This window comes from Pipistrellus hanaki (assembly GCF_964339955.1).
Source record: "Pipistrellus hanaki genome assembly, chromosome: 8".
NCBI classification, from domain to species: domain Eukaryota; kingdom Metazoa; phylum Chordata; class Mammalia; order Chiroptera; family Vespertilionidae; genus Pipistrellus; species Pipistrellus hanaki.
The window spans coordinates 82,996,904-83,014,821 of NC_140510.1; the positions used below are offsets into that span (position 1 = coordinate 82,996,904).

Sequence of the window (17,918 nt, forward strand, 5' to 3'; positions counted from 1 at the left end):
CAAGGAAATCAGCTTTGGGGAAACCTAACAAGGAGGCCAGTGTGGCATCTCACTGCGGCTTTTAGAAGGATCCTCTTAAGTGGCATTTACAAAAGTATCATTCATTTAAAGGTTACATCCTCCAGTGAATACATCTGCAGTGATGAACAGTGAATGAAAACCTTGGACGTTGGTCAACTGTATTGGAGTGTGAGCTGATTAGAATAGTCCCGGCTGATCAAAATCAAACTTGTGTTGTTTGTGATTTTCTATGGTTTTTCATGGTGGGAAGTTCACCCTAAAAATACCTTAGAGATTGAATGTCATAGCTGTTATTGTTTTAATTATGGGCCCACTGTCGCTCCACTGTCTCTTTTTGAAATTCACATCAAGGAATATAAAAATGGCCAATTGAAAATATTTTGACTGCGAAGTGGATAGTTTCAAATGGCAAGACTTTGTACATTTATTCTGTTCTTTTATTTTGTTATTTCCTTTTATTTCATAAATTGACTCAAATATCCATCCAAAAATATTGAGATATACTTAAATTAGATGTTTTACTGTTCCCATTTCCAAAATATTTTAAATACCAGCGCTTTTTTTTTTACTTCCAATAGCTTGACATTTTTAAGTTACTTTATTACAATTTTAATGCTAATAAAATTTACTCTAAAGACATAATGAAATCAACCCTAAAGATAAGATTTGATCTCATCACAGAAATATTAACATTAGAGTGAAAGAAAAAAAAAAAAAAGAAATCCAATTGCATTACTGTTTTCACTCTTTACATGATTTAAGATGCATGTTCTAAAGAATGAGGTAATGCATAACACAGTGTCTGGCAAGCTTAAAATATAACTACTGTGATAAAAATATGACTACTGTGATTATGATTTATTTATAATATTGGTTTAAATGCTGGTTTTAGTGTTACGTGTGTAATATCCTAAATTTAACTGAGGATTTCTTCAGCATGTGCATATATACTAACTTGTTTAATTTGTTCAGCTTGAGACCTGGCTTCAAAATAAAAGAGCAAAGTGATATTCTGGTTTTCATTTTGCCAGATTTGAAATTTTGTCTTAAAGATTCTTTATGCAATTTCATGAAATTCTCCTCAAACCTAGAGAAGCACTTTATGAATTTATTGAGCATCAGCACAAACTAAACAGTAATGAGCTCATTTTCATAGAATGATGCTTAATACACTTCCAGCTGTTGAAAACTTGCACAGCAGGATACTGGCTGCAACACAGAGCTCTCATCTGCTAGTGAAAAAAAAAATCAATTTAAACTTGTAACAAAAGACTCTATGTCTTGAGGAAGCCATTATCTACTGAAATCTATATGCGTTATTTAATGTAAAACTAAAGCACGACTAATCTTTTTTTCCAATACATTTGTACCCATTTATCTTAAGAAAATTAAGGTTCAGAGCAGTTTGCCAACAGTTTATTCTGGTTAAGATATAGGACTCTCCAGAAGGAAGCCAAATTTCAAAAATGGAAAATTGGAGTAAATTATCCCAGATTCTGCACAAGGCAGTGAGGAGAGAGATAGGGCTGCTATCCCCAGAAGATAGATAATAACAGGAAACCTGAGGCAGGGAAAAGAAGGTGCTATGGCCATCTGTTAAAGAAAATTCATTCATTCATTCAATAGTATGAGGCATATCTTTACAATTAAGGTAGATTTGACAACCATCATACAGCTTTCATTCATTCATTCACTCACCCAGTTATTGAGCAACCATTAGTACAAGTAACATCTCATGTCTTGCTTTTATACTACATTGTGTTTTCATCCTAGCTTTATCCACTGTTGGTGATAATTGCTCACTCTTGAGGTCGTCTTTGATTCTTCTTTTTCCTCCACACTCCATATCTAACACATCATCAATTCCTGTCCATTAGACCTTCTTATAGCATTCACCACCATACTCTTGCCCAACCCACTATCATGATTTATCTGGAATACCATAGCCCTCTCTCCCTATACATCCTTCCTATAGATAACTGTGTACATAGTAATAACAGCTATGCTTCTAAAGACTTAAATTTGAAAATCCCAATCAATTGCCCAAAACCCTCCAATGGTTTCCTCAAATACATGGGAGTACAATTCAAAATCCTTATAGAAGCTTATATGGCCCTTCACAATTTGGTCCTGGCTATTCAATCTCCCTCACTTCATCTCTTGCCACTCTCCTCTTTATTTTCAATGGTCCAGTCACACTGGATTCCTTGGCATTCCTCCAATTATGTCAAGCATGTTTATGGCCCAAAGCATTTGTACGAGCCGTTCTTTCTACCTAGAATGTTCTTCCTCCATATCCCCTCATGCACATAGACTATTTCTCTCTGCTCTCTCAGCTAAACTATTGACTTAGCTGATATCCTTCTATAATATTTTTGCCCTTCTCGTTGTTGCCCATTCACCAACCAGTTCATCCTCTATCTATGGCCACCAGGGTCCTGTCTAAAGCACAGATTTAATGTGGCTTCTCCTCTGCTATATATTCTTTCAGTGGTACCACTGTCTATAAAAGGAATTACATTCGTACAGCCTTAACGATCTGAACCTAACACTTTTTTTTGCCTTCTCCTTCTCTACCTCTCAACCTTCACTTTATAATCCAGCTACACCAACCCACTTGTTCTTCTTACCTGCCACACACTCCTATCTCTTTTCTTTGATTCATGCTGTACATCCTACCTACCACCTCCAACTTGTGTCCTGGGGAAGTTCCACACCAGAAATTGACAGTGAGTGGTAATATCATTCATGGAAGAACAAAGACTTAAAATTCTTTGGTTTTAATGTTAATGTGTAATATAGTAAATTTAGCTTAGGATTTCTTCAGCAAATTATACAGGTTGAAGGAGGAGACAAATTGTTGAAGGAGGAGAAATTAGATGAGTAAGAGGGAGAAAGAAGGGTCTTCTAGATAAGATGACACTTGACAAGGCAGAGAAGTTGGAGTGTAGTTCCTGAAGGTACCACTCCTTGAGGTTTGCTGGGGCTTTGGAGAATGCACAATACAGAGATGTAAAATCACAATAGGGAAGTGGTATGGATGAAGTGCAATTAGAGAAGCCAGGCAAAGTCATGGGACAGGAGCTTGAACTGATCAGGGTTCCACAGAATGTTATAAGAATGAAATAAAATGCTTTCTATAAAATCTAGTACAGTATTGGGCACATAAAAATTCCTCAATCTGTAAGAGTTGTAATTAGCAATAAAGATTTATGATCAAGATAACCATGAAAGCAAAGTTCTTCAATGGGAGTGGGTGGGAAATCTCTGTTCCAAGACAAACACATCCAAATCCAAACCCAAGGCATTTTTATGGATTTCATGGAATCATTTCTAATCTCTTTTTTCAAATAGAATAATTTAGTTTAATTAAACTAATACACTTTTAAGTATAATGTTATGGGTTTACTTCTTTCTGAGAGTTTTAGGTTTGCAAACATATCACATAAAAGATTATATTGGACATTCTTTATAATTTGCTTGAAATAAATTCGCAACCTAAAGAGCGAGTTTAACTATACCATGTGCTCTTTCACTGCAAACCAAAATAGATCAATCCAACCTTACATCTTGTGACAGTAGAGTAACTACATATATTTAACTCTCGACTACTGCATTGTAAATGTCTTCAAGATTTAAATGTAAGAAGTGGCAATATTCCTTGATCAGTAAAACTTTAACTACAAAGAGCTCAAGTCGTGACAAATGGTATGTCTAATGGATTGAAGAACATTTTCTGTGAACCATGTGGTCGTGTGCAGGAAGTATAATACAAGTGCTGGCGATGTGTCTGGAATGTCTCCATTACATTAGACTCTCACTACAGCCTTCAGAGTTGAGAGACTTGTAAATCCCCAATATGTGATTTTCATTTTGTTAAAGAAGCTGACTTTACAGTTCTCTTGAGCAGTGATTTTCGCATTACAAAGAGTGACCTAAGGAAGAGTGAAATTAGAATGTTTTGAAATGTTTATTAAGTGCATGGTTCTTGAGAGATGCAAAAACAAAACTTGCCCTGCTTATGCAAGTATTGGAGCTTTGAAATTCAGTTACGATGTTATCAGCTAAAATGTCTAAGATTATAAATACAGTGATAGATCAAGTCATCAAAAGTTTATTTTTTGGAGGGGTGGGCAGCACAGGAAAGGTAAGGAAATAAGACAGGTTGGTATTTGGAGCTTTCTTTTGTAAAACTTTTTGAAGTATGTAGGCTCTCAGTTCCTCCTAACCTGGTTTCTACGTGTTGGAGTATTAGTCATCCATACAGCATCCTTCCCTTTCTGACTCAACCTTTATAGAAACTACCCGCAGCAGGACTGACTACCGTATAGTACAAAATATAGGTCTTCTGTGTGCCACGCCAGCACAGCTAAGGGTTCGGTGAGCCTGAAGGAGGGTGGTGAAGGATGAAGAAAAGACAGACAAGAGAATAAGCTGGGTCTAGGTGGATCTTCTGTTCCTGGTTGAGGCCACAGAACAGATCCAGACTGCAAAGCTGAGGCTTTATTTATAGTCAGGGGCAAACAAGGTAATTTACAATGTTCTTATAAGTTTCACTTGTTTTGGCAGCACTTACTGCCCCTCCCACAGCCCACTAGCTACCCAGGAAAGATCTAGGAAGCAGTTAGAAGATCAAGCGTAATTGTGCTTAGAGGACTGTGCCCTCCAAGCTGGGACTTGTTTGTGGCTTTGCCAGCAGGTCAGTCCAAGGCTTAACTCTATAACTGCTTCCTACCCTCTTGGTCCCAAGTGAGCAATTTTAAAAGAGGAGGCAGTAGACCACTGAACTACATGCAGTCCTAAGCACAGTACCCTGAGAAACTGCCCAGCTTGCACGCCCAGGAAGCCAGCTGTGATCTAGGGTAGAACAGCAGCGAGAGAGCACCAGCCTCACCATTTCACACACCAGCCGTCAAAGTGTATTCAGCAATTCAATGAAACTACCCTTTACAACTTAACCAGCGTCACTTCCTGGATTCTTAAAACTTCCAATTTCTTCCAGCCAATAAGCACTGAAGTGCTTTTCTAATGATAAGAATTAAGTAAGTCATATTTTGAGGGGAAAGTACTATTTTGCTCTTTATTCTTTCCATGCATAAGAAGACTGCCATAAATAGTGTGTATTTATTTATTTTTAAAATAATTTTTTTAGTGATTTTAAAGAGAGAGGAAGGCACAAGAAAAAAGAGAGAAACATTGATCTGATGCCTCCTACACACCCTCATTGGGGATCGAGCCCACAACCCAGGCATGGACCCTGACTGGAAATCAAACTGGCAACCTTTTGGTACATGGGATGATGCTCAACCATCTGAGCCACACTAGCCAGGATACTGTGTATTTATTAAGTGTTCTTCTAGATGCTGGTGATACAGCTCAATTTTGGTTATGCAAAAATAAAAAACAATTTCTTGGAGACCAAATTGTGATGGTTTAAGGCAATTTGACTTAGTAAAAACCTTTAAATTCATATTTATCATTCACTGAGTTTAATTGTAAGAAAAGCAGACAATTGTTGATGAGAAAATGGATGAGGACCAGGCAAATTTATCATTTTCAGTTAAAAGAATCAATACTTTCTTTTTTTATTATCATCCTTTGGTTATTTTATTCCCATGATATATGTCCAAGTATTGGGTAAGCATTCCTATTTTCCATTATGTTCTTCTTCTATAAAGTCCATATGCAAAGAAACAAAAAGCAGATAGCAAAAGGATAAACATGTGATACTTCTTTTTATGACAATATCAAATTTTCTCTTTTTCGTTCCAGCATAGAATGTTGCCTCACTGTTCTCCTTTGCTACTTGAAGTGGGAGTCTGTTCATCTGTAATTTTACATTCCAGATGCTCATTATGTGCGTGGCATAATTCTCATGAATCACAGTGGCTTTGTAAGTATTTCAGTCTAGAGAGAGGCTCTCTGGAGGTCAAGGGGGATTTTTCTTTCCCCATCATATATCCCCTGCTTGTGTCAGTCCTATTGATTTCAGTCTACAGAAAAGTATTGACTCTGTCAGATGACTAATTTTCATTTCAGATGCTCATTCTCCATTTAAACTTTACTCTCTTAGGAGTATTGTATCTTTTTTTCTCATTATCAAATTCTATGCTTCATGTTGCTGAAAAGATGAATGAGCGTTTCTTCAATAGCAAGAATTGACAGAAACATTATAGTTTAATGTTGGTTCCTAAAAGTAGTTTGGAGTCTTGAGGGCTGTAAAGCAAAGAAATAACTGTCTGGCTATTCATATGCTCATCTCAGTAAATAATATGTTTTTACAATTTGCAGCATTTCCTATCAGGAGATGTAAGAAACAACCCCAACTTTTATAGCATGTTACTTCAAAATTGACCTTGCACATATGGCTGTCTTGTTCTCTACAAGAATAGCCCAGGAATGCATTTTTAATAAAGGATCTATTTAACTTTCAGTTAAGGAACTACAAATAGTACCCAAAAAAGCCTGCTGACCACAGTCTGAAAATATGAAATGTTCTTTGGAGGCTTTTGGGCGTGGAGTGAGACACATTTTCATAATATTCGGTATGTCATCATCAAGTAATGTTTACTAACCCCAACACCCTGGGGATGTATGCAAGCTTTAGCAGGCAGATGTTAGCAGTCAAGGAAAAATTATGACTGCTGCCTGAAAATATTCCCTCTTGCCTATCAGTTGCATACAAGATATTCAAGATCTCTTCTTTTGGAGGTGTGTAATTTGCCTGGTTTATAGGACAGTTAATCTAAAAACAAATTTGGAAATTGCTGGGGGAAAAAATTTTCCATAAATGGCCATCCAAGAATCTCTTGTCCATATTTATGTGAGTTTTTCATATTGAAAAAAATCACACACACAAACACCTAGCTGTGGATACTCTAATAATATTATTTGAAGTGATTACTTTATATTTAATTTGACATAATGTTTTGTGTGTTTTCTTTAATTCCAAACTTTGCATCTTGCATCTTCACTCCTCTGAATGTTAGGTTATTAAAAATGCTAATTGTATCACATAGCAACATTAAATACAGATTAAATTCAAATTCTGAGAACTGACTTTTTTTTTTTTTTTTTTTTTTTTTTTTTTTTTTTTTTTTTAGTGGAAAGAAATAAAATAAGGTGTATCTTTGCCTTGATGTAGTGATATTTAGAGATCAAATGTTCCCTCTTCCAGGTAAGGTATAAGGGTTCTTGAGGCAAGTTGAGGTGGTCTTTCCAAAAAAAAAAGTTAGAGGCATTGGGTTAATTTAAATCAACAAACAAATTTAGTATAGCTATAGTAATATTGCTTGTGAACAGTCTAAATAGGTGATTAGATTCAATAAAAATAAATGGACAACCAAAGGGTACTTTTACTTCCGAAAGAGTTTTTCTTCAAAATTGTTGTAAAGAGTAATTTTGACACGTAAATATAAAATATTTAGTTTACCCAAAGCAATTTTGAGAATAACCTCTGACATTATCAAACAGAAATCAATCTTCTCATGAGCTATTTACTTTTTTAAAAAATATGTTTTATTGATTTCTTTTACAGAGAGGAAGAGAGAGGGATAGAGAGTTAGAAATATCGACGAGAGAGAATCATCGATCAGCTGCCTCTTGCACACCTTCCACTGGGGATGTGCCTGCAATCAAGATACATGCCCTTGACCGGAATCGAACCTGGGACATTTCAGTCCGCAGGCCGACGCTCTACCACTGAGTCAAACCGGTTTCGGCAGCAATCCACTTTTTAAAAATTATCTGAATTACTTCAATCAGAAAGTTCATCAAGGCCAGCCTTAAAAATAGACACAATTTGTAATTAACAATGCCATGTAATTCTAGGATTGTCTAGAAGAATTCCAGTTTGCCATTGCTTCTTCCTGCCACTTGTTTTTTTCTTTAAGAAAATATATATATATTATTGATTCCAAAAAGGAAGGGAGAGGGAAAGAGAAATAGAAATTAGAAACATCAATGATGAGAATCATTGATAGGCTGCCTTCTACATGCCCCCTACTGGGTTTTGAGCCCTAAACCTGGGCATATGCCTTCACTGGGAATTGAACCATGGCCTCTTGGTTCTGGGTCAACACTCAACCATGGAGCTACACCAGCTGGGCTTCCTGCCAGTTCTGATGCCCCAAATCCCATTGCCTAAGCTTTATCCTATTTGCTTAAAACATTGATCTTTGTCAAAATTCTAATACCTGTTGAGAAACTAACATTGAAAGCCGTTATCAAGTTGTGCACTGGTGTTTCTCAGAGGCCCACAGAACTAGGAGAATCCTCATGTGTATTCCTCACATCACTGTGCTTCTATTTCTGCAACCAGATAATATTTTTATTGGTTAGAAAGTCAAAACTCTTTTGACCTCGTAACGGGCATTCATTTCTTGGGAAGTGGGGATTGTTTTCTTTTAAGTTTCCCGTATTTTTCAAGTTAAGAAACAGAGCTGCATGCCAGTGCCATTGGATGGTCCGATGGCAGGAGGGAAAGGAAGTCTCAGTGAGGAAAACTGGAAAAGTGGAGCTAGGTTCTCACACTGCTGTAGACGGAGGGCAGACAGCAAATGGAAAGCCCAGCTAAGAACAAAACCAACACTGAATGTAGGACACAGGGTGGGGACTGGAGCTAGGAATGGAGCCATCCACGAAGGCCTGGATGCAGATCCTTGGCATTGTCTTTTCTTAAAAAAAAAAAAATCATCCACGCTGTCTCCTTTCAGCAAGCTATTTATCTTGGGCCTCCTGCACAGCCAGCTGAATGGAAAGTGGGGCCAAGAAAACGGAAAAGCTGAATCACCAGAGGTTGTGTCACTTGTCCAGGATCAAACAGGAAAGTACAGTACTGTCAGAGTTGACAGGGCCCAGAGCCGTCAGGCTTTCTACTCACAGCTTTGGCCTCCGGATGATTCATTGTCCTCGGTTCTATCTCAGACACGTACTTCATGACCCAGGACTGGCTGATCAGACCTAAAAGGAAAGGTTCCTCACTTGTAAATGGCCTTTCTCTCCTTCCTTTCCACTGTTTCTTTGGGGATTTGGATTCTGGTTGTTTTTATTTTATTTTACTTTTTTTTTCTTTCTAAGCAGGAATTATTATAGAAATCACCTTTGTCTTCAAACTCAAGTGATGCTATAACTGAACCTGGGGGCCTAGGGACCCCGGTAGTTTCCCCTTTTAACATACATGAAGGACAGCCTTCAGGAAAGACCTACTGCCCCAAGAATCTTCAGCTCTGCCTACAGTGGTTCTCAACTTCTTCTGAGCCATTGACACCTTCGGCCATCTAATAAAGACCATCGACTCCTTCTTTGGATTATGTTTTTATATGCTTAAGATAAAACACAGGATTACATAGAATTGCAAAGGAAGCCAATTTTATTGAAATATAATTTTTGAAATATTAAAACACAAAATTTTGGATATAGTAATATAGGTGTTTCTTTTTTTCTTTTTCTTTTTCAAATAAATTTTATGGATTTTTTACAGAGAGGAAAGAAGGATAGAGAGCCAGAAACATCAATGAGAGAAAAATATCGACCAGCTGCCTCCTGCACACCCCCTACTGGGGATGTGCCAGCAACCAAGGTACATGCCCTTGACCGGAATAAAATCTGGGACCTTTCAGTCCACAGGCTGAAGCTCTATCCACTGAGCCGATAGGTTTTAGCAAAATAGGTGTTTCTTTATTCATACTTACATAACAAGGCACAGTGGCAAGTTTAAGAACTATTGTAATTTCAAAGTGGTGATGACAGTAAGTGGTATGTGAATATACCTTCAGCTACTGCAATGTAATATAAAAATATCTGTTATTTCCATTACTGATGAATCACAGTAAAAGTCACTGTGGTTTGCTGCAAACATTCATAATTGGAGAAAATGGGAAGTTTGAGCTTGAGGTTAGTGAAAATAAAAATGCCTTTTTTTTTTTTTTTTTTTTTTTTCTAAGCCAGTTCACAGACTCTGAATTCTATCCAAAGACCCCACCTAGACTGGGAAACCCTGGCCTACAAGTGTAATGCAATATTGGAGCTGATTAATTTTCTTGTTGACTCGTTATGAGGACAGGTTTTTCTATGGAAGATTCAACAGAACGGTCAAATTCCTCCCTCCAATTTCCCCCACGTTTTAATTTTTCATATACAGAGTGTTCCTAAACAACCATTCACAGCATGACAGAAACTGGCAAGATTAATTTCTGTCGTACCTTATTTCCCTCCATCCTCTTGATGGGTTAAACATCAGAGAATCTAGAATTGGCGCTGCTATCTCAGCCAAGAAAACTGAATGGCCTCTGTCTTGGGGCCTTAATTTCCTCCTTCCTCTGGCAACTCTTGAAGCAAGGAGTGCACACACCACGCCATTCCCACATGTTTATATACTTTTCCTTCAAAGGACTTCTTGAAACAGATGCTGCCTTTCCCTGAGAAGCCTCTGGATGCTGGTCCACAGAGAGCAGACCATGCTGTTCCTGACTTTGCATTTTGGGAACAAAATCCAGTTCCACTGATGGTTTTTCCATTGGAATTCTTGGCCACTGTGTACATAGGCACAAGCACATGCCCACCTGATTTCATTTTCAGTCTTCCCAAGAATCTATTGTGAGTATATTTACTTTACCTTTCTAGTCTACCCATTCCTATTGACCCGAATGTTGTTTCACTTATTTACTCATGGCTCATAGGAAAGTTCTCTTATTAGCTAGATAATCACTTGATGCTCTCACCATCTGAGCCAGAGGGAAAAGAAAAGAAAAATAAATGCCTAAAGAAAACAGGCAAACGAATTCTTGAGTGTTATAACTAGGCAAAGTTTGTTCCTAAGGAATCAAACGATTTAGACATTTAAAAAATGCAATGGATACTGTAATTATATATCAAACAACAAGCTATTTAACCAAAATATATACCTTGCCTATAAAGTGGGTGTTATTTAATTAAGCACTGCTACTTTTCTTTTTTTTAACCTTGAGTCTAAGTGGGTGTTGGTCTTCACCATGGATGTAGGTGTCACTTCAGGCAGTGTGCATGACTGCAGCTCTCATCCTGGTGTCTGTGTGCCATGACTTGCAGGCTGTTGACATTCAGAGAGGATATGTCCTCTCGCCCGGCACTGCTTGAGTTGGACAACACTGAGAGATTTGCCAGGGTGTGCTGGTAAATGTTTAACAACTGGCTCTCCAGGGGAAATAAAGGCCAGATTTGTGGCATTTACCATTTTTTGTGGTGTAAATCCTCCCACCATGGATGATTTCAGGCTACCAGAATGACTTCACTAACCCCAGAGTTGGGAAAAGATGAGTACAAGTGGTTCTTGTAACCCAGGGCAAACCAGCTTCACTACCTCACTGCAGACTCACTTATTCCCTCAGGCTGAGAGCTGTGATTGTCTATATCTGGGGTTGTTTTTCTCTTTTCCTTCGAGCTCATTCCTACAGCAATATCACAGAGGAGAGAGAGAGAAGAGAGAAAGGTATCCAGAATAAAACCCTCTCCATCTGACATTTTCTGGAAGCTGATTTCTGGGACTGCGATTGTGGTAGCAGTCAGCATTATATGGCCTTGTTATAGGCAAATTTATGTTTTGTTTTAATTACTACTGATGTCACCTACTAAATATCTCCAGAAGCTAACTGTGACATCTGTTAAACATTCAAGTCTTGCACCTTCATTGATCCAAGTCTCACACCAGCTTTTTGCAGGCCACACATGTTCCAGTTAATTAGGGAAGCCATAAAATTTTTTTTTGTCTGACGAAGCAGGATCTGTGGCTCTTTATCAGTTTTCATGAAAGTATTACCTAGAATGAGATGTTCTTCAAGCGGGAACATTTCACCTTTAAAATGCTTTTAGTATTACTATAATCCTGTTGTTTGAAATGAGGGTACATTCTGTCTACAGAACTCCCCAGTTTACTCATCTATAAAAAGGGAAATGGTGTTGATATAACACAGACCTACCTTGGCTCTTCATGCTCACCACATCCTTCCCTACATGTCTGTAAACTCTCTGGAATTATTTCCAAAATGCTAACCAATGGCTTCTAAAATCCAACTTTTTTGATTCCTTCTTTGAAAACTGGGACTATCAGGGGCTATATGGCTAAGTCGCCCAATCATCTTTTTTTTCTTCATTGACAAAACACCACCCGGACTCTAAGATCTAACTGTATTTGTATACTGAGATAAAATTCACACACCATACAGTTCACTTACTGAAAGTGTGCAAGTCCATGGTTTTTAATATATTCACAGAGTTGTGTGACTATCAACACCTTTAATTTTAGAACATTTTTATCACTCCTAAAAGAAACCCAGTATTCATTAGTAGTCATTTCCCATTCTCCCCTTCCCACGGGCACAGGAAACCACTAATCCTTCTGCCGCTATAGATTTGGCTATTCTGGACATTTCCTATAAATGGACTCTTACACAGTGTGTGGTCTTTGGGGACTGGATTCTTTCATTTAGCATAATATTTTCAAAGTTCATTATAGTAGTACCATATATCAGTATTGTGCTCCTTTCTGCAATATGATTTGCAAACTAATTTCTCCTGTTCTATAGACTGTTTTTCCTTGTTGGTGTCCTGTGCGCAGAACAAAAGTTTTAATTTTGATGAAGTCCATTTTTAAAAGATATTTTCTTTCGTTGCTTTTGCTTTTTGTGTCATTTTTAACCAATCCAAGGCCACAAAAAGATTTAGGCCTATGTTTTCTTCTGTGTCTTATAGATTTAGCTCTTACATTCATGTCTTTGGTCTATCCTGTACCAATTTTTTTCTATGGTGTGTGGTTGATTCTTTTATATGTGGACTAGAGGCCCAGTGAATGAAATTTGTGCATGGGGGTGGGGGGGTGTCCCTCAGCCCAGCCTGCACCCTCTCCAATCTAGAACCCCTCGATGGATGTCCAACTGTCAGTTTAGGCCCAATCCAGCAGTCAGACATCCCTCTCACAATCCTGGACCACTGGGTTCTAAACACTCACCTGCCTGCCTGCCTGATCTCACTTAACTGCCCCAACATCCCAGCCTGGTCACCCCTAACTGCCAGGTTACCTCCAATTGCTCCATCCCTGCCGACCTGGTTGCTCCTAACTGCCCCCCCTCACCAGCCTCATTATCCCTTATTGCCCACTCCCTGCCAGCCTGGTCGCCCCCAACTACATCCCTCTGCCAGCCTGGTCTCCCCTAACTGTCCCCACCCCCACCAGCCTGGTTGCTCCCAATGCCTCCCCCCCCCCCCCCCACACTGGCCTAGTTTCCCCTTACTGTCCCCCTGACAGCCTAATCACCACCAACTGCCCCCTCTGTTGGCCTGGTCGATCCCAGGTCGACCCCAACTGCACCCCCACACCAGCCTGGTTGCTCTTAACTGCCCCCCCTGCTGGCCTAGTTGCCCCTCACTGGCCTCCCCCCCCCCCCCCCCCCCCCCCCCCCCCCCGGCCTGGTTGCCCCATGCAGCCTGCTTATTCAGTTGTTTGATCATCCCTCACTAACCCCCCTGCTGGCCTGGTCGCACACAGGCTGCTGTTCGGTCATTACTATGAGGGTGTCCTGACCAATTTGCTTTTTACCCCTTTATTAGTATAGATATCTAGTTATAGTACTCTTTGGTGAAAAGACTATTCTTTCCCCATTGAATTGTCTTGGCACTCTGGTTGAAACTCAATTGACCATTGAGTCAAATCTTGATTTAAGTACAAAGAACACTTAAGAAACTCTAGGTCAACACTCAGGTGCCTAGAAGCAAGTCAACTTTATTGCCATTTCTCCAGGTATAATTGAGGTTAATTTGCATCTGCATTCCACAAAGTGAGGAGCTGTGGACCATGTCAGACAGAAAGAGAACTCTAGTGAAGTGCCTCAAAACACTGTTCTTGCCTTTGTTCTATTTAGCACTTTATTGATTTAAGTAATAAGCCTGTTTATTAACCTTCCAGGGAACTCAAAAAGCTTAAAAGAGTTATTCAATACTCATCCAGCCACAGCCCATATCATATATGGCTTTTCTCCACACGACATCAAAGCTTATTCATCCTTCTTCAATCCATTTTTCAAACTTAGTAAAACATCTGGCCTTTGGTTTTGCATTATATCTGCAAAAGATACCTATTCCATTGTATAAACAATTGAGCACCCTGGATGTAAGTTCACATTAATGAAACTTGTCCTCCTTTCCCCTTCCATTTATAAGATACCTTCTGGTAACTAGTTACTGAAGGCCGGTTTGTCAGTCTAGAACCACTGGTTCACCTCTGTCTCATTGTTAGGTTCTCCACCCTGTTCCCCCTTCAGAAGTGCAGTCAAGCCTTCACATGGAAACATGGTAGGAGTAGGGTGAGCCAAGTGCCTGCTTCTTCCTAAAATGGGTTGCTGAATGAGAGCAAACTGTCTCAGTAGAACATCTGTTTTTGAACTATGTCCCAATTGGTCTAGACCAGCAATGCCATATCTAGTAGTAGTGCTTACATTTACATTTTGATATGACTAGTCTCTTATATATTCTGTTTGTGAGTACAGTATAAAAAAAAGGTACCATTTTTCCCCCTGGTTCCTAGGCTGTTTTAATTTTAAATAAAAAAATAATCTCTGATCCTAGTACAAGTGGTGGAACACACACACACACACACACACACACACACACACACACATTTCTGGCAATTCAGTAAGCGTATAGCTTTTATTGTTTTTTAAAACTTGAGATGTCAGGCTTCATATATTAATAAACTGTAAAATAATTCTAACATTTTTCTTTTTCTATGCAATCTAACCTGTTCTCTCTCAAACTCAGTACTCGAAATATTAGTGATAGATTAACATCAGGAAAGAAGAAACTACCTATTTTCAGTCTGTCATCATGAAACTATAATAAAATGTATTTGTTTCTGATGGAGGAATCAATACCGGTGCATGGCCTTCGAATGATCTGGTGGAAAAGGGAGTGCCTGTCACCGGGCTCCCTCCTTCCACTCACATTAAAAAAGCATTGAGTGAGAGACGTTTTTACATCTTTTGGTTCATGAAAGGAGGAAAGTTGGCATGTCCTAAGCAATTACTCTGAAAGGATGGGCGAAAGGTTAAATAGAAGGCCTAAATGATTTCCTCTTTCAATCTGAAAACAGCCTCTACAGAACTATTTATAATCTGCAAGGCAGGAACCGAAGAGGAGTTAATGCTTTGAAATATGGGAGTGTAAATATGCACCCTCAATGATCCCTCTTAAAAAAGAAAATAGTTTTTGAAAACTCTTGGGAAAGTTGCTGGGTGAGGTGCAAAGAGATTTGAATTCTCATCCCTGCACCAAGAATTCCTAGGTCTGTGATATGGAACAGGTTACTTAACCACACTGAGTCTTATTTTTTTTGGCCTGTGAAACAGTCATTTTTATGTCACAACATAAGATTATTGAGAAGATTCAATAAGTTAATACGTATAAAGTGTTTGGCATGATATTAGACTCTCTTAAGATAACAGAAATAAGTCTTTGATCATAAGAAAATTAGGTAATTTGAAATCAAATCTCTTATTTTTTTATGTTTTAAAATGAATATATCACTTTTAAATATAACACACACATTTGTGGTTCAAAACAAAAATGATTTTGTGTGGTTCTGTGAGTGTATATTTATGAATATACACATAGATCCATACTCACACATATAATGAGCAGAAAAATAGAGGCACTCAATAACAATTGTTGCATTTATTGAAGGTGTTCTGTGAATGTCTGTTAATATCCCTGAGTTATCACATCACTAAGTCTGTGAGCGTGGACCATGAAGTGTAAAATTTCATACTATAAACTCTTCAGTCCTACTAGATGCACAGAAAGCTCACATTCTGTTCCAGAAGATGGACAGTCTTTCCAGGCAACTCACTTGAAAAGATGCAGGGGCACTTCTGTAAAGTGACCAATAGGAAGCTTTTGCTTTGCTGACAGAGAGCACATTTGGGTGAATTTCAGTTTTAAGTGATCGAAAACTAATCCATACAATCCAAGAATCTGTTTTTAACAGGATAACTAAATATGTCTTTGTATAAGGAATGTTGGAATCAGAGCTGGTTTAGGAGACTGGGAGTTTTACTACTTATTCAACCTTGAAGATAATATTGCTTAATATTATCTAAATTTCAATTCTCTTATCTATCACCAAGTGCCACCTCATTTGCTTAAAATAAAAATAAGACTTATCTTTGAATACTTCCCTCCTTGCTGTCTCAAGTCTTCTTGAGTTAATACGTTTAAATAATACTTCTATAAGTTAATACGTATAAAGTTTCTTAACTATACCGAGCTCTTTTTCTACCTCAGGACCTTTGCACAAGCTTCACTTTAATCCAGGAAATCTCTTCCCATCATATCTTTCTGACTTCTTGTTTTGAATCAGCTTAAATATTACCTGTTCAGAGAGGCCCTCCCTGATACGTTCTACTATTTTCTGTCTCATACCACTTGTCATACTTACATTTGTCTAATTTGGTTTCTTTATAATTTGCTCAGCTATCTTACTGAAATGTAGGTTCTTCAAGAGACTCTAGCTCTTGCTCACCCCCATATTCTGTATGTTCAGTAAAATGCCTGGTAGGGTTCAATCAAAGGTTTTGCACAAATAAATTAGCATTTGCAGGGTTTTTGTTCAACTTAAATAAAATAACATGTGACATTCTACAGTCTCAATTAAGTAGATTGTTTTAAAATTTATTTTTAGGAGTAGAATTAGTACAGATTCATCTAGCTCTTAAGTTAAAATGGTTTTGCTTAGGTTGGATAAGCGAAGTATTATAGGGTCATTATGGAGTCAAAGTCATTGCTGACCCACTGACAGGCCAACTTATAAAGGAAAATTCCCCAAGACAAGGTGTCATCCATTTGAAGATATTCCAAGCTTTAGAAGCACCAGCAGCCAGTGTCAAAGCATTCATTTCCTTGAAACCAGCCAGATGGGAAGCTGACCTGAGCATGTATTCAAGATAACATTTTCTCTACCCACTTAGAGTAGGACAAATTTGTCTTTACAGATGTGGTTGTGCCTCCCTTAGACAAGTTTGAGATAGTGGCCCTTTTCTTCTTACCTTTCCTTGGAGCTAGAGAAAGTTGCTTCAATGAGCCTTGTCTCTATTTTATCTTATCCTAACTAATAAAAGAGTAATATGAAAATTGACTGTCACTCCAATACACAAAATGGCTGCCCCCATGTGGTCAAAGATGGCTACCACAAGATGGCCAGCAAGGGAGGACACCTGGGAGGGGCTAGGCCTGCAAGGAAGGGCAGTTGGGGAGGGACCAGGCCTGCAGGGGAGGGCAGTTGGGGTGACCAGGCCGACAGGGGAGCAGTTAGGGGGGTTATCAGGCTGGCAGGCAGAAGCAGTAAGGAGCAATCAGGAAGTCAGGCAGGCGAACAGTTGGGAGCCAGCAGTCCTGGATTGTGAGAGGGATGTCCGACCACCCTATTGGATTAGGCATAAATGGGTGGTTGGACATCCCTTGAGGACTCTCAGATTGGCAAGGATACAGGCCAGGCTGAGGGACATATACCCCTGTGCACAAATTTCATGCACTTGGCCTCTAGTCCTATATAATAAAAGGCTAATATGCAAATAGACTGAACAGTGGAATAACCAGTTGCTGTGATATGCACTGATCATCAGGGGGCAGATGCTCAATGCAGGAGCATCTGCCCCCTGGTGGTCAAGGTACTACCACAGCGAGGGAGTGATGCTCAGCCAGAAGCCAGGCTCACAGCTGCCTGGTGACGGGAGCCTCTCCCACCTTTGTGGCAGCACTAAAGATGTCCAGCTGCTGGTCTAGGCCCACAGGGAGCGGCCTAAGCAGTTAGTCAGATATTCCCTGAGGACTCTCAGACTATGAGAGGGAGCAAGTTGGGATGAGGGAACCCCCCT

At 39.0% G+C, this 17,918-nt stretch overlaps 2 long non-coding RNA genes across 3 annotated transcripts in view; one reads left to right on the forward strand and one right to left on the reverse strand.

Moving 5' to 3' along the window:
• Window positions 1-17,918, forward strand: part of LOC311626519 — an 82,552-nt gene that overhangs the window by 53,009 nt on the left and 11,625 nt on the right. The window lies entirely within an intron of this gene.
• LOC311626520 overlaps window positions 8,444-17,918 on the reverse strand; it is a 76,123-nt gene continuing 66,648 nt past the window's right edge. The window contains exon 4 of the long non-coding RNA XR_014795707.1: window positions 8,444-8,982. This is a non-coding gene — a long non-coding RNA (uncharacterized lncRNA). The remainder of the gene's footprint in view (window positions 8,983-17,918) is intronic.